Genomic DNA, 10,573 nt, shown 5'->3' with positions numbered 1-10,573 from the left:
TTAAAATCTTGATACTCAGAGTCCACAGTGATCTGTACCTAAGCCCACATTCCATGCTCACCTACAGTCCTGCTTACTATTTGCATTTGTGAAATTATTTTGACTTTCAATATGGATTTTGCAGTTTTCATCATTTCCTTTATTCGTCAGGGAAGCCCATTTTAGCCTTTGATCCACTTGTGTGAGTGATGAGTGGAGTCTGATGAAACTCACTCCTAATAGTCCAACATGCATATTTTAAGATCTAAGCAATATCACACATGAAAATAAATCAGTGCGCAGGCCCAGCCTGTTGGCTGTGGGTTAGAGAAGGGGACAAGAGACCCGAGCCAACCCGGGCATGAGGATGAGGTCGTGAACAGATCCAATGGTCATGGCTCAATGGATGTATAACTTGGTGCTCAGACAAACTGTAAATCAGTTAATCAACAGAAATCATAACTCTTAACAAGTGCCGTAAAACAATGGAGGAGCAGAAGAGGCGAAGTCTTCCTAGGGTGCTAATCGTCATCTAACACGCCGCCTTATGAGCGTGTTAGACACAGGCCTGTCTTATTAAATATTATTATGAGGCTCAATTCTATTTGCAAATTTTCACTGGCTCCCCAGCTTTACCAAATAAAACCAAAACTCCTTGCACCTAAGGTCTCTCATTATCAAGGTTAAAACCCGTCCACACTCCTCCCTCAGAGCTTCTCCACAAGCTTCTCACTGCATCTTCCCAGGACCAGCGCAGGGCATCGTCCGTGTCCCCATCTCAGGACATTGTCTATGTCCCCCAATCAGGGCATCTTCCACATCCCCATCTCAGGGCATCTTCCACGTCCCGATCACAGGGCATCTTCTACGTCCCCATCACAGGGCATCTTCCATATCCCCATCAAAGGGAATCTTACACGTCCCCATCTCAGAGCACCTTCCACGTCCCCATCTCAGGGCATCCTCAAGGTCCCCATCTCAGGACACCTTCCACGTTCCCATCTCAGGACATCGTCCATGTCCCCATCATAGGGCATCTTCAACATCCCCATCACGGGAAACTTGCATGTCCCCATCACAGGGCATCTTCCACGTCCCGATCATAGGGCATCTTCCACGTCCCCATCTCAAGGCATCTTCAACGTCCCCATCTCAGGGCATCTTCCACGTCCCCATCACAGGGAATCTTCCACGTCCCCATCACAGGGCATCTTCCATATCCCCATCTCAGGACACCTTCCATGTCCCCATCACAGGGCATCATCCGTATCCCCATTGCAGGACATCGTCCATGCCCCCATCTCAGGACATCTTCTAAGTCCCCATCTCAGGGAATCTTCCGTGTTCTCATGTCAGGGCACCTTCCATGTCCCCACATCAGGCACCTTCCATTTCCCCATCTCAGGGCACCTTCCATATCACATGTCAGGGCATATCTCCAATGTCCCCATCTTAGGACATCATCCATGTTCCCCAATCAGGGCATCTTCCACGTCCCCATCTCAGGACACCTTCCATGTCCCCAACTCAGGACATTGTCCACGTCCCCATCACAGGGCATCTTCAACATCCCCATCTCACAGCGTCTTCAACGTCCCCATCTCAGGGCATCTTCCACGTCCCCATGTCAGGGCATCCTCCAGGTCCCCATCTCAGGAAAACTTCCATGTGCCCATCTCAGGGCATTTTCCATGTCCCCATCTCAGAACATTATCCATGTCCCCACATCAGGGCATCCTCCAGGTCCCCATCTCAGGATACTTTCCATGTCCCCATCTCAGGACACCTTCCATGTCCCCATCTCAGGGCTCCTCCAATGTCCCCATCTCAGGGCATCTTCCATGTCCCCACCTCAGGACACCTTCCATGTCCCCATCTCAGGGCATCTCGCATGTCCCCATCTCAGGACAACTTCCATGTCTCCATCTCAGGATACCTTCCATGTCCCCTTCTCAGGGCATCTTCTCTGACCCCATCTCAGGGCATCTTTTCTGTCCCCATCTCAGGGCTTCTTCCATGTCCCCATCTCAGGACACCTCCCATGTTCCCATCTCAGGGTATCTCTGATGTCCCCATCTCAGGACACCTTCCATGTCCCCTTCTCAGGGCATCTTCTCTGTCCCCATCTCAGGGCATCTTCCATGTCCCCATCTCAGAGCATCTTCCACGTCCCCATCTCAGATCCTCTCCGATGTCCCCATCTCAGGGCATCTTCCTTGTCCACATCTCAGGGCATCTTCCATGTATCATGAAGTTACCCCAGACTGTTATTTAGTCCTTGCTACTAATAGGTGCTCTGGGCTTGGGTTGTCCCTCACCGGTACAGGGCTTGCCTGGCTTGAGTGAGGTGTTAGTTTCATTCCCAGCAGCAAAGAAAAATAGAAAAGAAAAAGCATCTGCTCTACTCATACCTGTGCCTACTTGCTGTGACAGTTGTTTTGACCCCAACAATAGCCTAAAACTTGCACTCATTTATTGAAAATGCACCATTTGCCAGCATATTATCCCAGCATATTATTCTGCAGAGCTATCCCAGGTTGTTGGCCCTTTGCTTGCTCCTACCCTAAGGACTAGGAAACTGAGGTCTTGTGAGGTTGACTTCTGGGCCCGGGGTCCCACATCCAGTGCACCAGCAGAATCTGAAGCCAAGACTGGCTGGTTCCAATGTTCAGTGTCCTTGCACGTTCATTCACAGTATCTTATGTGGCTCCCCTTCAATGTGCCTCTGTTGGTCTGCCTCCACATGAACCTGCTCTCTCTCAGTACCACTATAGTTACCACATATTTCAAGATTCAGGATCCTGAACTTCTGTAGTGAGAATCTTTGCTAAGAATAGCCCTGAACATCATAATAGCCTTTTTTTTCTTCTAGAAATTAGTTCCAACAATGGTAGAGGTTTTGTCTGCAACATTCTTTTTCTTTCTGTAGAAATTAATACCTTAAATAATGAGAATTGCATGCTAATATGGAGAAGAGAATCAATGCAAAATGCTCCTAAGCTTTTGCCTGCGGTGAAATGTATAAGCGACTAATGATTAGTAAATAAGAAGGCCACATTAAAGAAAAATAGTTTAATAAAATGTCAATGAGTTCCTTTTCTTTAAAGGTTAATAACCAGGAACAATCCCAGGCCATTGTCTCTAAGTTGTGAGCAGGAAATTGATATTGTTCATCAACCAAAATTCATCTTTCCTTAAATTAATGCTACTTTGTTGCTATTCATGACAGTGTGGAAAACAATGTTTACATTGATAATAAATATGCTGTCCGGGAAATGCATTTCTTCTAAATCATCTCATCTCCTTGTGAGAATTATAATTCTATAGAATTATTGTCTGCATTTTACTTAAGAGAGCATCAATTTTTTTTCTTTTGCATCTTTAGTGTTGAAGAAAGAACTTGATTAATTCCATACTAATCCTAAGAGCTATAATCCTCTTTCTGTTTGCAAATCCATATCTGTGCAGTGTGCACAGCATCAAAACAAGCATGCCTTCTTCTCTTTGCCAATGTCTTGTGTGCCAGAGAGATGCTCCTGAAGACTTGCATCATCTTCAGATCACACTTACCCAGACCCCTGGAGTTTTCTGACTCAGTCAAGAATGAGAGAGAGCTGGATCTGAGAGTAGCTTCCAGTACTCCTCATGTTCCTGCAGATAACCTCCATTCTTGTGTGGTAGCTCAGGAGCCCAGCTGCCCATGGCTGCTGCCAGTGATGGTCTCAGCAGAAGTCCTTGCTCCCCCAGACCAGGAAACTCCTACCTGGTTTACCAACTGAACTGCTGCAGGCACTGCCCCCAGGTCGGAGTCTCCAAAGTGCATGAACACAACTGGACCCATCAGAGGCCTTCCCGACCTGAGCTCTCTGGGAATTCACTACTTTGACTCTGGACTGCAGGCAAGCTTGACTCTCCTTCACTCAGGTCTGTAACTGAATCAAGCCTGTGATTATACCTGTGGCCGTGCTAAACTCCATCTATATCTTATAATTGGGAATTAATTATGGGGAGCAGGCTCCTTTTCACTGGCAGGAAATATTGACAAACTGCCAGTCCTTCAGTATCACTGCCTTTTATGATATCAACATGACCATAAAGAGCAAACTCTTTCAGAGAACCTACTGGACATAAGGTGGTATTCTAGGATTCCCAAGACTATGGTTTAGCAGACCATCTGTGACTCTCAGGGGAATCTTAGGTCATGCCAAACATGAACGCACAGGCCTTGTGATGCACTTCCAGAAGAATCTGTAGAAAGGGGAAAACATGCTTTTTTATTTTGTTATCATTTAGAACAATTTCAATTAAATAATTTTAGGGAAAAAGCTCTCAGTCTGTAAACCAGAGTTTAAATCAATTATCCTGCACACAGTATGGGGGCTAATGTACACATATCCTGGTGTGACCCTTTATCGTTTTACTTTATTCTGACTCTGCTAAGGAGAAGGTTGTTTCTGTTACAGAAAGGCTGTTCTCTTGAACACCACCAGGGGGCATTCATGATGCCATGCCTCTGCTGGCCTAAGAGCCCCAGGGAAGAATGCCCTCTAGGATGTGTGCTGTCTGGTGTCCGTACTGAGTGTCTCTCCTGTCACAGTGTTGGGAAGGAGCACATTCACCCTCCCCCTGAAAATGGTAAAGACACATTAGGTGCTTGATCATTTGCAAAAAAACAAATACTCCCCTGGGGGTGTAATCTCTTAATCTTCATGCTGGGTGCATATTGGTCCTGAGGAGAGTGGGACTCTTATTGCCTGATAAAAGCAAGGGCTGCCCCAGTTGGGGGACCTGGAAGTATCCCTTTGCCCCATTCCTTCCATGGTTGGAACTGGCTGCAAGTCTTGCCTGAGAGCCTCAGTTATTATGCAGCCTGCCCCATAGTTAGCTCAGACCAACCCTAATGTGGGAGAGGAGGTAGAGAGGCTGAACCCTAACAGTTCCTTGATCACAGGGCTTAGCGGGATCCTGGCATGCAACTTGACACTGCATCATTTACTTCTGGCTCTGCAGAGTGGCACCATAGCTACCCAGCAACCCTTCCCAGGGCAGATCCTGTCTTCATTCCTTCTTATACCATCTCCTTATCTTGCCCCCAGCTGACGCTTGGCCTTAAAGGATGAGCCACCCATCCCTGCCATCTGCTCCTTCTCCACCCAGGCTCAGCGCCCTTGTGGTCAGTTGTTTATTTTCTAAGAAGACCTCAAGCCGAAAAGAGTCATGTGAATATCATGTCTTTAATTAAAAAAAGAACTCATTCTCTCCGAAGCTGCTCCTAATTATATTCTGCATTTAACACTGATGATGCTTCATCTTTGCTTCGATTCTGTGTACCGCAGTGACTTTCAATCTTGGTTGTACACTGGAATCACCAGAGAACGTTTAAATCTCCCCTTGCCCTGCCGCATGCCGGAGCGATCACGTCGGAAGCTTGGAAGTTGAGACGCAGGCTTCAGAAGCTGTCGCAGTCCCAGGTGACTCCCACGTGCAACCACGGTGAAGATCCATGAGAGTGGAAGAACCTTCCTCAACTGGGTTTACATCATTTGGATTTCAGGAATTTTTCCTATGTTGCAGTATATTTTCTTAATCTAAAAATTATAACATTAATAACCTCTAACCTTTTTTAAGATTTTATTCTGCCAGACACACTTGATATATTAAAGTGAAGGAAGACTATTTAAACCAAAATGACAAAAAAAAGTGTGCATTAGAAAAACCAGTAGGATGTCATGTTTGCAAATAACTATAAACCAGCATATTCAAATACTCACAGGAGATGTTCAGAAGGATAAACATCAAAGTTCCAAAGATGATCCCAACTGGAGCATGAACAGGAGGTAGGAAAGAATGGCCTTTTACTTAGTTCCTTCTTAATATTCTTCATCTTTAAAAGTATGTTGTATTTGGAAATTTAAAAGGATGTTGTGTTTTGAAATTTAAAAATACAAATTAATAAGGGAAATTTCTTTGTGACTTGGGACAGTGAGCTAGAAGAAAGAACTTGAGGTTTGCAAACTAAAGCTTACCCAGCCACAAAATATGGGCAACTAGAATAATAAGAGAAATGGCTAGTTGATGGCTTGGAGAAGCAAGATTCTGATTGATTTGTAAACATGGGCCATAGATGTCTCTTTAAAGGTAGCCAATTCTATAAGCAAGAATAAGCAAGAGCAACTGTGTATACAGGAGAATCTTCCAAACTTAAGGATCAGCACATAGAACCAGTAAAAGATTTTGACTCAGGCAGACAGGTGACAGGGAGGGAAAGAAAAGGAGTAAGTCCAGGTAAGAGACCAGGCCACGCAGAGATGCCAAGATTAAACACAGCTGAGTTGCTGAACCAGCAATCCAAAGACCGTGTGGTCCCTGTCACAGTTCTGGTGATTGGGAGGGAGATGAGGGGACAAAGATTCATTTATAGTCAACATTCATGGGACAGGAGAGATGGGACAGTGCCCGGAGTGTCTCCCCTGTCCACACTCAGCCATCGGGGACACGGGCAGCTCTCACTGAGGAGATCTGGCCTTGGACAGCCAGACTTTGCAGTGGGACAAGCCAGGATGCCCAGGGAAGAGGGATGGAAAGAGTCAGGTTGCCTTCCTCTTGCCAGGTTTGGAGGAGGGCTGGGAGGGCCTGGGCTAGTTGTAGAACAATCTGAGAGCTTGGGAAGCACAGAACCAGGAGCTCTATGTCTGGGAAGGCCGAGGAGGAGAGCTACATGAGTAAGACCACGGGGACCCTGCAAGCAGCCCGAGACCCCAGCCTGACTGACAGGAAGAAGGCTCAAGAACAACTCGAGGAAGCAAAGGTCAGAGTGGGTCTGTAAGTCCCGAGTGTGCATGCGGTTCAAACGTTTCCTAGCCTTACCAGAGCCAGGGCAGACGGCTGCTGGCCTCATACAGCTCAAAGTTATGGCAAATCTAGAGGGGACATGTGAAGACCCAGCCCTTGGAAACTTGGGCAGCTGAGAGCCCAGAGGTACCACGACATGACGAAATGCAGCACGGTATTTTTCAAAGTGACGTTCACTGTCTACCTGGCAAGCTTGCTAAGTTTGCCAATTCCATTCGACCAAATTATGCTAGGTGTGTGTCTGAATATGCCACAATGCATTCCAATTTTATATTTAACTATAATGCATCAATTAAAATATAAATAAGTAAATAGAAGGAAGAACAACAGAGTAGAGAAAGGGAATTGGGGAGGGAGGAGAGGAGAGACAGGGGAGGACTAGGGATTAAAACGGAGAAAGCCATGTTATATGCACGTATGATTAGGTCAAAATGAACCCCACTGTTACATATAACTATAATGCACTAGAATATTTTTTAAATAATAAGAAAAAAAGAATACAAATTCAGGACTTCTTTCCAATCCTATAGAACCAGAATGATCACAGTACTGAGCCAGGAATCTGGATTTTAACAAGTAGTCAAATAAACCTAGAGGAGACACCTGCTCAGCCTCTTGGTACTCATGTGATGCCTGGGACTCACTCAGCATTTCTAGACCTCAGGCCTGACATCTCCTTTACAGCTGTTGGTGGAGCAGATGCTCAGTGAATGGCGCCTCCACTTGTTCAGAGAGCAGCAGCAGAATGGGCTTGCCCAGCCTTTTGCCTGCTATAGATTGAAGGTGTGTGTCCCTGCCGTGAGCGTGAGCTCGAAGAGCAAGAAGGGATAGGCATAAGGCTCTGCCCCCAAGAATGGGATTAGTGCCTTAAAAGGTTACTCTTGAGAGTTCCCTTGCCCTTCCTACCACCTGAGGACACAGACAAAAGATAGTCATCCTTGACTATCAGACACCAAATGTGGCAGAGTCGTGCTCATAGACAAGTCTTTGAGGAATAAGTCTCTGCTGTTCATAAGGCACCAAATCTAGAGCATCTTTGTTATAGCAGTCAGAACCTACTGAGACACTCACACAGTCTGGCTACGATATGTATTGTACCAATTCTTCAGTCTACTTTGATGTACAACTTGGATTCTATTCTCTAGAATATTCATCTTTTAATACCTTTATGGAGGTGATTTAAATAAATTCGTACTAGTTTGAAGATCCAACAATTGTTTTTCTCATGAGGAGGAAGCAAAATTAAGGCAACAGAAAACATCTTGGTTTTTGCCTAGTCTCAATCAAGGGAATATTTCGTTATTTCTCTAAATTATCCCAGGCCAAACCCCCTCAACACCATCTGTACCATCTTCCACGTTCTATTCCCAGACTAATGATGCACTGATAAGAAATCTTAATTTCAGTAATGAACCATTTACTTTTATTGGGAAAAAATCTAATTTGTAGTTAGTGTATTCTTATAAATATGTAGATTAACTAGCTTCTTTCCAAGTCTTTGAGGAAATTACATAAAAGACCGCAGAAATTTGTTACATATTAATTATTTAAATATGCAGAAAGTGAGATGTGTGAGAATTGTAAATTAATAATCAAGATGCACAAATCTGGGTGCTTTTCCTTGGGCATGGATCTGAAGGTGAGCTCATGGAGCAGGAAGCACAGGGGCCTGGAAGTTCAGTGGCAGGGTTCTCGCCAGCTCTGACCTGGCTGTGTCCACCTGACTGGGCCGTGAACACCCAACTAGTTAGGTAAGCATTTAGTATGTCGGGAGGGGGATTCTGGCTGGGACTTAACAGCTGAGTCAGTGGACTGGGTGGAGCTTGTGCAATTGGGTGGTCATCCTCCAAACAGTAGAAAAGCCTGAACAAAAAGGCTGAGAATTTGCACCTGCCCACCAGCCTTTGTAATGGGACCCTGGCCTCCCGCCTTCCTGTTCAGACTGGGACCAGTTCTCCTGGTTCTGAGCCCTCCAGAATCGGGCTGGACCTACGCCGCCAGCTCTCCTGGGTCTCTACCCTGCAGAAAGCAGATGTGGGACTTCTCAGCCCCCAGAACCTAGTCAGTCAGCTCCTCCGTGAGTGTGTGTATGTGTGTGTGTGTGTGCGTGTGTGTGTGTGTACATAATACATCCTATTGTGGGTTCTGTTTCTCTGGGGAACCCGCACCGATACATGAGAATGTGTCTTAATTTGTAATCTGAAGAGATCACACAGTTGACCTTCAAGATCGCTTTCATCTGAATAGTCAGTGGATCTGAACATCAGCTCCACCTCTCAACTCCTTTGTAAACAACCATTGAACTACAATTGCATCATCTTAGTGTAAATATTTAGTTATAGTGTAACTTTGAGGAAATTATCAGGAAAGGAGTTTCCTGATAAAACAATCTGTTTTTAAAAGCCCACCTGTAGTGTCAGAGTGTTCCAGGAACATCCTCTTACGTAGTCAGACCGACTTTACAGGTGCCATCTCGTGGACCTTTCTTTAAATTCGTTGAAGCCTACAGATGTTTAAATGTGAAGCTGGCAAGCTCAACTTCATTATAATGCTATGATGTGGAAGTAAAAGCAAATACTATGTTTAAATTAGGATTATGACTAGGTTTTAGCAATATTTTTAAAAGGATGGGTGATTCCTTCTCCTTGGCTCTGCCTCCAGTCCCTTAATGCCTATGTGCTCCTTAAAAAAGGAAAGAAAGGAAAACAGAACAAACAAAACTTCACATCTGCTCATCCACTTGTGGAGTTGCACACAACATGTTCCCAGGCTGTGTGGTTGCAGGGGAGTTATTAGGATCCACTGTTGAGAGAGGTGTTTCTCCCTCGATCAAGGCAGGAATCAAGGCAGGAAAGGCCAACTTTCTGAGACTGGAACAGGTTTCATCTCCCTTCTGTGCCTTGATTCAGAGTAGGAAATTATAACCCTGTATTTCCCTATTGGTCTAACAATTCTCCCTTTATTTCCCATGTAGTTTTTGCTCATTCAGTCAATTATGCTATGAGCTAGACACTGTCCTAGGTGCTTATGATACATTAATAAATAAAACAAAGCAAGACCCCTGTCCTTGTTGATTGTATGGTTTGAATCTGCAATGTCCCCCCAAAAGCTCATGTGTTAAGAAATGCAGCAATGTTCAGAGGTGAAAAGACTGGATTGTGAGGGCCATAACCTCATCAGTGGATCAATTCCATCTAAGGATTGATCATTTGAAAGGACTACTAGGTGGCAACTGTAGGCAAGTAGAGTGTGGCTAGAAAAAGCAGGTCGCTGGTAGTGTGCCTTTAGGGACTAATTCTCGTCCCTGGCTGCTGCTGTTGCTGCTCCTCCTCCTCCTCCTCCTCCTCCTCCTCCTCCTCCTCCTCCTCCTCCTCCTCCTCCTCCTCTGCCTCTTCCTCCTCCTTCTTCTTTCCCTCTCTTTCTCTCTCTCTCTTCTCCTCTCCCCTCCCCTCCCCTCCTCTTCTCTTCTCTTCTCTTCTCTTTCTCTCTCTCCCCTTCCCAGCTTCCATGAGCTGAGCGACTTTCTTCTTCCATGCCTTACCCCCAAGGTGTTTCTACCTTAGAGTTGGTCCACTATCTGCTGAAACCCTGAAAGCATGAGCCAAGATAAATATTTCCTCCTCTAGGTTCTTGTCAGGTATTTTGATCATAGCAACAAAAAACTGACTAACACATGGATCGTCCGCCCTAGGAGGAGAGAGACATACAGCACAAAATAAATCCACAAAATATATGAGGCTAG

The 10,573-nt window shown here is 45.4% G+C and overlaps 1 long non-coding RNA gene across 4 annotated transcripts; it reads right to left on the bottom strand.

The window, feature by feature from the left end:
* Positions 1-774: 774 nt before the first annotated feature.
* LOC306643302 lies at positions 775-2,200 on the bottom strand. Of its 4 annotated transcripts, none has more exons than XR_013758879.1 (4): positions 2,066-2,200; positions 1,706-1,965; positions 1,365-1,379; positions 775-966 (listed from the first exon to the last, which is right to left on the bottom strand). It is a non-coding gene; the product is annotated as an uncharacterized lncRNA (long non-coding RNA). The 4 variants fall into 4 exon arrangements; XR_013758880.1 differs by having other exon boundaries at positions 1,706-2,015; positions 2,066-2,175; XR_013758881.1 differs by lacking the exon at positions 2,066-2,200 and having other exon boundaries at positions 792-866; positions 917-966; positions 1,706-1,836.
* Between the last annotated feature and the right edge of the window lie 8,373 nt (positions 2,201-10,573).

This window comes from Sciurus vulgaris (assembly GCF_902686455.1).
Source record: "Sciurus vulgaris genome assembly, chromosome: 13".
Classification (NCBI taxonomy): Eukaryota; Metazoa; Chordata; class Mammalia; order Rodentia; family Sciuridae; genus Sciurus; species Sciurus vulgaris.
The sequence above is the reverse complement of the archived record's forward strand: the minus strand, read 5'-3'. Positions and strand labels throughout refer to the sequence as shown.